Below are 11093 nucleotides of genomic sequence, written 5' to 3'. Positions count from 1 at the left end.
AATTGAACAGTTATATGATTCAGGCCACCATACTTGCGTTCTTGGACTCTCTGAGGGTGGAACTAATTTCTGAAATCACACCTACGATGTGGTATTGATTGTAATTTATTTTCTCAATTAATGAGGGAGGGAGGGGCAATTTCAGGGGCTTCCATTTGTCCCTTCCTGCCATAATAGATCTTACTCCACAGATCAGAGAACTAAAGTGATGCTTCTGCCAGCTAACCTTTGTGAGTCTGTGGACTCATTATACCCACTGTGATTTAGATTTCAGATAAAACTCTATCACCTGGCCTCCTTAAGCTCTGTCTATACCAGAGTGGCTATGAGACATTTTGGTTAACTCTGACCCTGCATCTAACAGTATTTGAAAGATCTGGGTATCCCTTTTCCCAGTGAACAGTGACCCTGGTAACTGGATGTAGGTTTCTTTGAGGCAAATTGAAGGAATACTCATTACACAAACTTGAGATATTTCAGGTCTTCCTCAAGGGAACCCAGCCTCTCCTTCAATTAATTGGTTCTGCTTCTGCGGAGTGATTAAGATCTGGGGTAATTAAGAATCATGATTTTCCACTGTGAAAATAGACACCAGGTTTCTATTCACTAGCTCTTGACTTTGGTCAGTTGTGTAAGTTCAACAATGCCTTCCATCTTGCCTGTCGGGTTGCCATGATCTATGATCTGTTGTCACAGATCTCAGCCGAAGTTCCCTGGTTAGCATTCTTGCTGTCTATTGTGCTAATTACATCTACTTTTCTTCTGATAACTAACTTCCAGCACATGGCTTTTGCTGGTCCAAAATTTGATCACCTCTGTGGTACTAAGGATCCCAGTTTCTTGACAGCATCTCTTTCCATCAACACTAGACTACAGAGGGCAAATACCCCTGACCTCCTCAATGATACTGGGCCACTCTCATTTTCTTCAGTGAAAAGAATGACTGCTTGGGTTAGGTGATAGAAGATAACAATCTGTACCCATTCCTGTGCACTTTACACAATACACCAGTCTACTGAGATCTTACTTACTCATTTTTACCTCTATGTTGTGTTCCATTATGGGCAGGTAAACAATCCCAGGTAACACTCATTCCTATGAGAAATGAAATTAATTAGAGATTTTCCACATCATTTTGGCTGTAATTTTGCAGGGAGTTCTCACCATGTAAATAAATTATTATATAATATTTTAATTGTCTTTTAGTTTGTTTACTCCACTAATCTGTCAATTTGTTGCTGGAGAGGAATATAGATTGTTCATCTTTATAGGAGTAAATTCCTACAGCATGGTAGAGGCTCAGTAAGGTTTATTGAATTCACGGCATGCATGCTAGAGCAAATTTGAGATCCCCAAATATGATTGTCCCTAAAATTTCTGGATTACATAAATCCCACATTTGTACTTGTATCATAAAACTCAATAAGTTAACTGGGGGTTTCCATTTTTGTAGCTACTGGAATGAAATGGAACTTGCCCCTTACAAAGTAATAATTCATTGTCCAGTTAGTGTAACTAATGGATTTTATACTGAAAGGATTAGGATTACAGAACCAGGCATCTAACGAGAATATGGATATTGGAACTAAGGGAAAGGAGAGTTAGGCAAAAGTCAGGAAGAAGTATGAAAGTCTTAGGATGAAACATTAGAATTTATTATTTATGAACCATTCACCTGGGAAACAGTAACTAATAAGTTGTATGTATGTTATGCATGTGAAAGCTGGACAATGAATAAAGAAGACTGAAGAAGAATTGGTGTCTTTGAACCGTGGTGTTGGTGAAGAATAGTGAATATACCATGGACTGCCAGAAGATCAAGCAAATCTGTCATGGAAGAAGTACAGCCAGAATGCTCCTTAGAAGTGAGGATGGCAAGACTTCTTCTTATGTACTTTGGACATGGCATCAGGAGGGATGAGTCCCTGGAGAAGGACATCATGCTTAGTAAAGTAGAGGGTCAGAGAAAAAGAGGAAGACCCTCAAAGAGATGGATTGACACAGTGGCTGCAACAGTGGGCTCAAACATAGCAACAATTGTGAGGATGGCACAGGCCCAGGCAGTGTTTCATTCTGTTTTATATTTCATTTTGTTTTAACAGCACCTAACCACAACCACAACATGTTATAAAGTGATCAGCACACCGCTAGCTATGCCACTAGCAAGCACAGTAACTCGTAAGTACAATGTATGTTATAAAGTGATTAGCAATCTGCTAACCATGCCTTTAGCAAGCTGCTTAACATTGTGCCAATTATTCAACCTCTTTGGACCTTAGGTTCCACCTCTGAACATTAAACATGTTGCCTGTACAATATCTTAGGTCCCATCCTGTTATTATATGCTATGACTACATTCTTTTCCCAAATTCTTGAAAAAGGTATTCTACTTGATTTCAATGACTCAGTAATCCAGGAAAACATCAGTGATATATGCATTAAATGTGGCATCTGCAAATTGATAGTATCCCAATAATTCAGGTAGAAGATTTATGGAGACAAAACATCTTTCACCAAAATGATATATAATCATAATTCCCGACATTTTTAGTGGCAAGGGAATTGAAACACAAATAATGTGAATGCAGTATCTCTGACAGGAATAAATTATTTCCTGGATGTGCATTCCGGCACACAGAGAAATGGGGCAGAGAGGCACACTGGAGCTCAAACAATTTTAATTGTAGGGTATATGAAGATTATCTGGAGCTATATATGAATCAAAACTGTTTACCCTAAGACAGTGTGGTACAGTCTGCAGGTCTGTGCTCAGAATCAGATAGAAATGGGTTTAAACTTCAGCTCTGCCATTAGCAACTAACTCTGAGGTGCTGACTTACTTTTCCTGCGTCTTAATTTCCTCCTCTATAAAATGGAGACCATTATACTTACATGGCTTTACAAGGAATAAATAAAATAGCTTAAGTAAAGTGTTTTGGTACATAGCAGGTACTTTAAAAAAGGCCTTTCAGCTTCAGTTCTATTTTTTATGGATCTTAAAATCAACTTTAACATTCATAGCACTGATACATGGAAACAAACAAAAAAAATTTTAACAATTCAAGAAATATTTATTGAGAATCCTCTTTGTATAGATAATGTGTTAAATGCTAGTGATGCAATGGTTTTTATAGACAGACATGATGGCTGCCTTCAAGGAATGTACACCTTCGTAGACAAAAAAATAGAATAAAACTATCATTATAAATTGTGATCAGTGATCTGAAGGGCACAAGTAGGAAATATGGGAAAATAACAGTGAAATATTGGGCAGTGTTGATCAGAAGAAAAGTCAATTGTATCAAAATGGAAAAATGTATTAGTTTAAGTTAAGAGAAGGTAATAACTTATTACAGCAAATTCAGAAGAATGCATCTAGGTTAGCAAGATATTGTGAAGAAATAGAATAACTCAGGCAAATGAAGTCAACAGTGATCAGAGTTCCCGTAAGTGTATCTAGGTAGTATCACTATGGAAGAAGTGTGGAGCTGGGTTTGGGAAAGAAAGGATAAGATCATCACGTGTTTTAGTCTGAGTTTTAGGTAAAAGGGTCTGTAGTAAGCCTGACTACTCCAGAAATTCCTGAGTACTAAAATTCTGTTGTATCTCCCCTGACTTGGTTAGGCTGAATAAATGAGGTCTTTGTGAATTCATGTTGCCTCACCTGTTATATGTAATATTACCTCTGTGTGCCAGGAAAATCTAGAGGGATCAAGATAGTTAATTAAGCAATAAAACATATAATATGAGGAAGAAGTAGCAATGTAAAGCATAAAGTGCCTTCTACGTAACCGTGGATAGGTAATTTACCAAACTTCTCTTTGAGAATAACTGAAAATATTGGACAACATCTTAATATCTCCTCATAGGCAGCAGAGAGCTGTAAGGTAGTGAAAAATTAAAGGGATAAGATCTGGTAGAAGAAAAAAACCAAGAGACATGAGTCCAGTATTTGAGCTCTAAGAAAATTTGAGAATGTATAAAGGTAACATGTATATGGATGTCATTGAAGCATTGCTTGTAATAGCAAATGAAAAGATTATTTCTTAAATGACAATCACTGATTAACTGGACATCCAAATGTATATAGTCATATAAAGGAATACTGAACAGAGAATATGTGGAACTAAATTAAATGACTCTATTTGGAAACCCTGGTGCTGTAGTGGTTAAGTGCTGTGGCTGCTAACCAGGAGGTCAGCAGTTCGAATCCTCCAGGCGCTTCTTGGAAACAATATGGGGCAGCTCTACTCTGTCCTATAGGGTCACTATGAATCAGAATCGACTCCACGGCAATGTTTTTTTTTTTTTTTTTTTTTTTTTTTTGTGTGTGTGTGTGTGTGTTACAACAAATCTTTATTTATGGACACAAATTTTAATTTTGTATTTTTGTCACTAAATATTTTCTTCCTTTCCCAACCATTTAAAATCTGCCAAAATCATTCTTAGCTCAAAAAACCTGTTGCCACTGATTCCAACTCATAGCAACCCTATAGGACAGAGTAGAACTGCCCCATAGTGTTTCCAAGGCTGAAATCTTTATGGAGGGATAGTGACACATTTTTCTGTCATGGAGTGGCTGATGGGGTTGAACTGCTGACTTTTTGGTTAGCAGTCAAGCACTTAATCACTGTGCCACCCTGGCGTATCCTAATTCCACCACCTGGTCTGTCAGTTTGTTGTACTGTGGTGGGTTGTGGGCTGTTATGATGCTGGAAGCTATGCCACCAGTATTTCAGATATGAGTAGGGTCACCCATGCTAGGCAGGTTTTAGATGCAAACAGACTAGAAAGAAAAACCTGGCAATGTACTTCTGAAAATTAACCAACGAAAACCTTACGGATTACAAGAGAACACTGTCCAACGTGCTTGCTTTCAACATATCATCAGGAAGGACTAGTTGCTGGAGAAGGACATCATGTTTGTGGAAGATATGGTTTGGGGAAATCAAACACGTCAGAATTATGTTTGTGTGTGGATATGCTAATCTCCTGCTTTCCCTGAAGGGATAACCCAAGGACATCCAGACCCACCAAGGTTAGAGATGGTTCACAAACTGCACCCATTCAGTCAACAAACACACACTGAACATTTTCTATGTTAGGTATTATTCTAAGGGTATACTCTGCTATCTACATTAATTGTTTGCATTCTGTATCAGAACATCTAGTCCAATGTCTTATCACATTAAAGATTTATCAATTACTGGCTGAAAATCACTGGCAGTGAATGTTCTTATATATGTATATATATATATATATTTAGAGTAGCTAATTAAAAGCACATTTCAAGGCATCATCAACAGTTGAGAAGGCAAAAACCTACTGGTTTCACTTGCATACAAATAACTGTAGGAAGTTACTTGCTGGTCACTGTTTGAACAGCAACCAGGGACAACTATGAAACACGCAAAGCAATGGAGAGGAGACTAACAGGGCAAAGAGGTAAGTGACCAGGTCATTGCAAACTCCCTGTATTTCAGCAAGGGTAGGCAAGCCAGAATTACTGACAGCTTTTATTTTAATCAATGTTTTTCTTCCAAAAATTGTGCCAATGTCTGCATATCACTGCACCTAGTAAGATCTAAAGAGTCAGTCCTAATAATAAAATACATTCAGAATCACTGTTTGCTTTTTCTTCTTCTTCCTTTTTTCCCTGAACGTGTAGGTGTTTGAGTCTCTTGTATTTCTTCTTTCACACCAACTACAGGCTGTTTGAAAGTGATTTCATTATCTTCATCATCATCATTCATTTTAGCCACTTCAGACTTTCTCTTCTCCAAAAATGTTGGTGTACAAACTGGTGTGGAGCCCTGGCTATTTGTAGAGTTCTGAAGATCTGCTTTTGAAACTTCTCCTTTTTCTTTTTTGGTAAAATCAATGATGGAAAATTATAAACTATTCCTTTTTTAGCTAACTTCTTCCTGAGTAATTTTTCTTCGTTTTTAAATCGCTTCTCCATCCACAGCTTATCTGGCAGTGTCCGTTTCTTATCGTACCGTTTTACTGCTGGAAGCGAGGGCTTTGAGAATGGAACATCCCAGTCTTTGAAAAGTTCTTCATGTACCTTTTCAGGTGGCATAAAATCACACTTCAAGAGTCTTTCACCAAAAAGGTAGGTGTTCATTGTTTCAGCAACTATCTTGGCAACATCATCGGACTCAAACTCTACAAAGGCATAGCCTTTGCTATTTCCAGTCTTTTTACTTCTGGACAATTTGAGTCTCCTAACAGTGCCAAACTGGGAGAAATATGCCTTGAGTTGGGGTTCAAAAAGGCCTCGCGGTTTGTGGCCCACATAGACTATTCCAGGAGTAAGTTTTTCTTGCTTTTGAGACTCAGGCAGCTCGGCTTCTTGTGTCCCTTGTCTCTTCAGCTTCTGCTTCTGCTTCCTGTAGGCTCTTGGCCCTCGGGCCTCATGCCCGCATCTGCCCTGCTGGGGCAAGTTTTCCAAAGCTCTGTAGCTTCACCGGTATAAGTGCCTGGAGGCACCCTACTCCGCCAGGAAGCCTCCTGCACACAGACACTCAGCTCCCTTGCTCCGTGGGTCGGCAAGCCTAGCTCCACCGATAAGTGCCTGAAGGCACCCCACGCCACCAGGAAGCCTCACGCGCACAGGCACTCAGCTCTCTCGCTCTGTAGGTCGGCTCCAGTGCCCTCTCGCACTGGTCTCTTGGTTCTGCTGCTGTTGGTTCTCTGCTGCTGCCGCTTCTCTGCTGCTGTAGGTTCTCTGCTGCTGCTGGTCCTCTGTTGCTGCCGGTCCTCTGTTGCTGCCACTACTGTATCTGTTGACAGTTTCAAAACTGCTTCCACATTTTAGGTATATGTTAGAGCAGCACCCCACTCTCTCGGTACCAAACTCTGTCTTAGTCATCTAGTGCTGCTAAAAATACCACAAGTGGATGGTTTTAACGAAGATAAGTTTATTTCCTCATAGTCGAAGTAGGCTAAAAGTCCAAATTCAAGGTGTCAGCTCTGGGGGAAGGTTTTCTCTCTCTTGGCCTTCTCATCAGTGTTCCCCCAGACTAGAAGCTTCTCGGTGCAGGGACCCCAGTCCAAAGGACGCGCTCTGCTCCCGGCATTGCTTTCTTGATGGTATGAGGTCCCCCGGAAATGGTTTGTTTAAAATTATTATTATTATTTATCAACATGGGTGAATTTCTAAGTCACAAAGTTAAAATAAAGGAGCAAGATGTCCAATGAAATGAAGAGATTTATACATTTTGCAAGCATACATAAATCTGTATATTTTGATGCATTTAGAAGTTCAACAAGAGAATAAAATAGCTGTTTATTGCTACAGAGCTATCTGGTAAAATCCTACAATTACAGGAACTAAAAACCCCTCCCCACACACACACACCCACACAAGTAGAAAGACACTGACAGACAAAGAAAAAACCCTCCAATTACAGCATTTATAATGCTACTCAAACCGCAAAGTTTTCAATCCTCTTTTGAACTCCATTAGATATGATTTGGAAATAATAGCTTGCATAAGAATTTTTCTTTTCATCTGGATACGAATTTTTTCCCCAAATATAATTTTATATATTTGCTGTTGCTATGTAAGAGTAGAACAATGGAAGGAAGTTTAGAAAAATACATACTAAATGCATGATATTGAATTTCTTTGGTAAGGATAGGAATGGAATTGGGGATAATAGATAAAAAAAGAAATACACATCAAAAAAATTTTGGAACCACATCAGCTCTGATGATAGTATTATGTCATTAATGGAGGATATTTTTAATTAAAGTCTGTGTACCTGAGGCCCAGTGAATACCCATAAGAAGAAGAATATACTTTTCAGTTCAATATGTTAACTTAAAATCTTATAGAAATGAAGAGTTTTGAAAAAGTAGAATGAAATCCACTATATTGAATTGATTGTTCTAGGGAAATAAATGAACTGAGTGTGAATAAGCAAGAGAAATCTCTAGGGGTCTGTGGATCTTCAGTTCTGTAGAAGTTCCTAATACAATAATGCCAAACATTTGTCATGTGGACATTTGTTAATGAACCAAAAGCTTACTAATAAAATATTTATATGACTAATTTTATGAAGAGTAACTTCTAAACTCATCAGAAGAAACATTCTGTAATCCACACCTTAAACAGTGATTTAATGTTAGCCTCCATTGATGGAAATATCATGTACTTTTATACAGGTAGTCCCTGACTTACGACAAGGTTCCGTTCCAAAGACTCTGTCATAAGTTGGCTCTGACATAAGTAGAATCTCGCTTTTTTTTTTTAGTTTTCATTATTATTGCCTTTTATTATTGTTATCTTTATAAATGAAATCTTAATTTCTCTTTGGGGGTTGGAAACGTTACATATAAACTTACAGATATATTTTAATACATACACACATAAAAAATACACAAATTATAAAAATTTACTCCAACAATGAAAAAGAGTTGAACAACATTGGCATTTTGTCAGTTGCAGTAATAACTCCACTTGTGGAAGGTTCTGGATCATCTGGATTATCCCTGGGAATGGGGATGGTATTTCTAGTCAAAAAACTAGTGAGGGTTGTCTGTATAGTCCTTTTCTTTTTTTCTTCATATATTTCATGGTACCACCTCACTGCTTTCCCAATCTGCCTATTGACTTTAGCAAAGCAATCAGTGTTTGGGTCCGTAAACTGAAGCCTCTGATTTAGTTTAGAAAAAACTCCAACTAGTCATTTCACTGTAAAATTTTTTGACAACTTCTCTCCTTCTTCTTCCTCATTTTTTCTTTCTTCTTTAGCATTTCTTTCCTTTGGGAAATCCATTAAGTCTTGATCTGTCAGTTCCCCATTTCCGTGATCTATGAGCTATTCCACATTAGCAATATCAAGTTCTAAATTCAGTGTTCTTGCCATATGGATGATTTTTCCACCTATCTCGTCCATCATATTATCCTGATCAAACTCTTAGAACATTTCACATAACTCAGCAATGTTTTCCATATCCTCTGCATGCATGTTCCTGTAACTTCCTCCCAGCAAGATGCAATGTTTCAGATACACTGAAGGTCTTAAGTCTGGTTCTTCGTACCTCGAATACATTGTAAGTCGATGACTACCTGTATTTAGTGGAGGTAGTTTATGTAACAGACAAGCTATGCCAGACTGTGTAAAAATATTCTCAAATTTTCATGTTGAGAATAATGTTTTTAGTTAGTGTGGTTGCTTATTGCCAGCAGCTTGCCCTGCAGTGTGCTTGTTATATTCTTCCACATAGACCATAACTTAGTTATCTAGTGCTGTTATAACAGAAATACCACAAGTGGATGGCTTTTAACAAAGAGAAATTTATTCTCTCACAGTCTAGTAGGCTACAAGTCCAAATTCAGGGCATCAGCTCCAGGGGAAGGCTTTCTGTCTTTGTCGGCTCTGGAGAAAGGTCCTTGAAATGCATTAGTCTTCCCTTGGTTTGGGAGCATCTCAGCACAGGAACCTCAGGTCCCAAGGACACACTCTGTTCCTGGCACTTCTGTCTTGGTGGTAGAAGGTCCCCAGTTCTCTGCTTGCTTCCCTTTCCTTTTATCTCTTGTAAGATAAAAGGTGGCGCAGGTCACACCCTAGAGAAACTCCCTTAACACTGGATCAGGGATGTGACTTTAGTAAGGGGGTGTTATACAATCCTACCCTAATCCTCTTTAACATAAAATTACAATAACAAAATGGAGGACAACCACTCAATACTGGGAATCATGTCCCAGCCAAATTGATACACACATTTTTGGGGGGACATAATTCAATCCATGACAGACAACAATTTATGCTTGTTTTTTCTACACTATTTTACTCTTTAATTTCCAAAGTCTTTCTCATTCTTCAGTGTTCTCAGTCCAAACTCAATATTATTTGGTATATTATGGTATATTTAGTCATTCCTTTAGTTCCATATTAGTATTTCTTTTCTTGTTTGTTAGAGATCTTACACATTATGGAACCATTTTTTCCACTTCTTAAAAATGTGTCCACCTCTCCATCTCTGATCACGTAAGTAAATCTTCAAAAGTGCATTGTGTATCATGGTTCATATAATCTCTCAGAAATGTGTAGAGTAGAGTTACAGCTTTTTCTGGAGTTAGGTGTTACACTTGAAGCGTAAGATAAACATCATTTATAATAAAAATTATTTCTGAAAAATATATTAAATCAGCCATAGAATGCATTATACATGGTGTCCATTTGAAATACATAAATGTTTCTTCAGTTTAGTAGCCACTGACTTAATGGGCTTGTGGTGTGAATAATTACTTTCGTGTGAGGCCTTTCTAGCCATGGGCTTGTAACTCCCACCCAGGTAATTGTGTGACAGGGTAATTGTGGCCTACCTAGGGGATTGGTCAGTTTTGCCTTAAAAGAGAGCCAATTCCAGAGCAGGGAGGAAGAGACCACCACCTCCCAAAGAAGGAGAGACCAATAAGAGAGACCCAACTGCAGAGATCCAGCAGCAGGAGACAGCGCGGTGGGCTTCCTGGCCCATGGAGAGAGAAAGCTGAGTGCCTTTGGGCAGAGACTGAGTGCCAGTGAGAGGCATGCCTGCAAGCACAGCTGGGGAGAGGCTAACCTGATGGAAGAACTGTATCCTGAGTGTTCTTGAGCCTGAATTGTAATGTTTACTTTCCTAATAAACCCCATAATTATGAGTATGGTCTATGAGTTCTGTGTGGCCATTGCAATGAATTATCAAACCCAGTAGAGAGTGCTGTGGGAAGGACAGTTAGTATCAGAATCAGCAGAGATGGCAGAAGAGAGGAGGCATATCTGACCTCTGCCTCCTAAGAATCAACTTTTGGCTGTTGATCTTGGTTTTCCTTCCCCCTTGTGGGGTTGGAGGAGTTCAGACACTGCCCCAAGCCATTTGTACAGGGCTTATATAGTATATATGTGTACACAAAAAATCCGATTGCTGTAGAGTTGATTCCAACTCATAGAGACCCTATAGAACAGAGTAGAACTGCCCCATAGGGTTTCTAAGGCGAGGCTGGTGATTCGAACTGCTGACCTTTTGGTTAGCAGCCAAGCTCATAACCACTGTGCCACCAGGGCATAGATACATATATATGTAATGCATATACATATTGA

General features: G+C 38.7%; 1 pseudogene; it reads right to left on the bottom strand.

The window, feature by feature from the left end:
- Positions 1-5595: 5595 nt before the first annotated feature.
- LOC101360866 (MKI67 FHA domain-interacting nucleolar phosphoprotein pseudogene) lies at positions 5596-6391 on the bottom strand (annotated as a pseudogene).
- Between the last annotated feature and the right edge of the window lie 4702 nt (positions 6392-11093).

This window comes from Trichechus manatus, unplaced genomic scaffold (assembly GCF_000243295.1).
Source record: "Trichechus manatus latirostris isolate Lorelei unplaced genomic scaffold, TriManLat1.0 scaffold00121, whole genome shotgun sequence".
Classification (NCBI taxonomy): Eukaryota; Metazoa; Chordata; class Mammalia; order Sirenia; family Trichechidae; genus Trichechus; species Trichechus manatus.
This window is presented reverse-complemented; position numbering and strand designations above follow the sequence as displayed.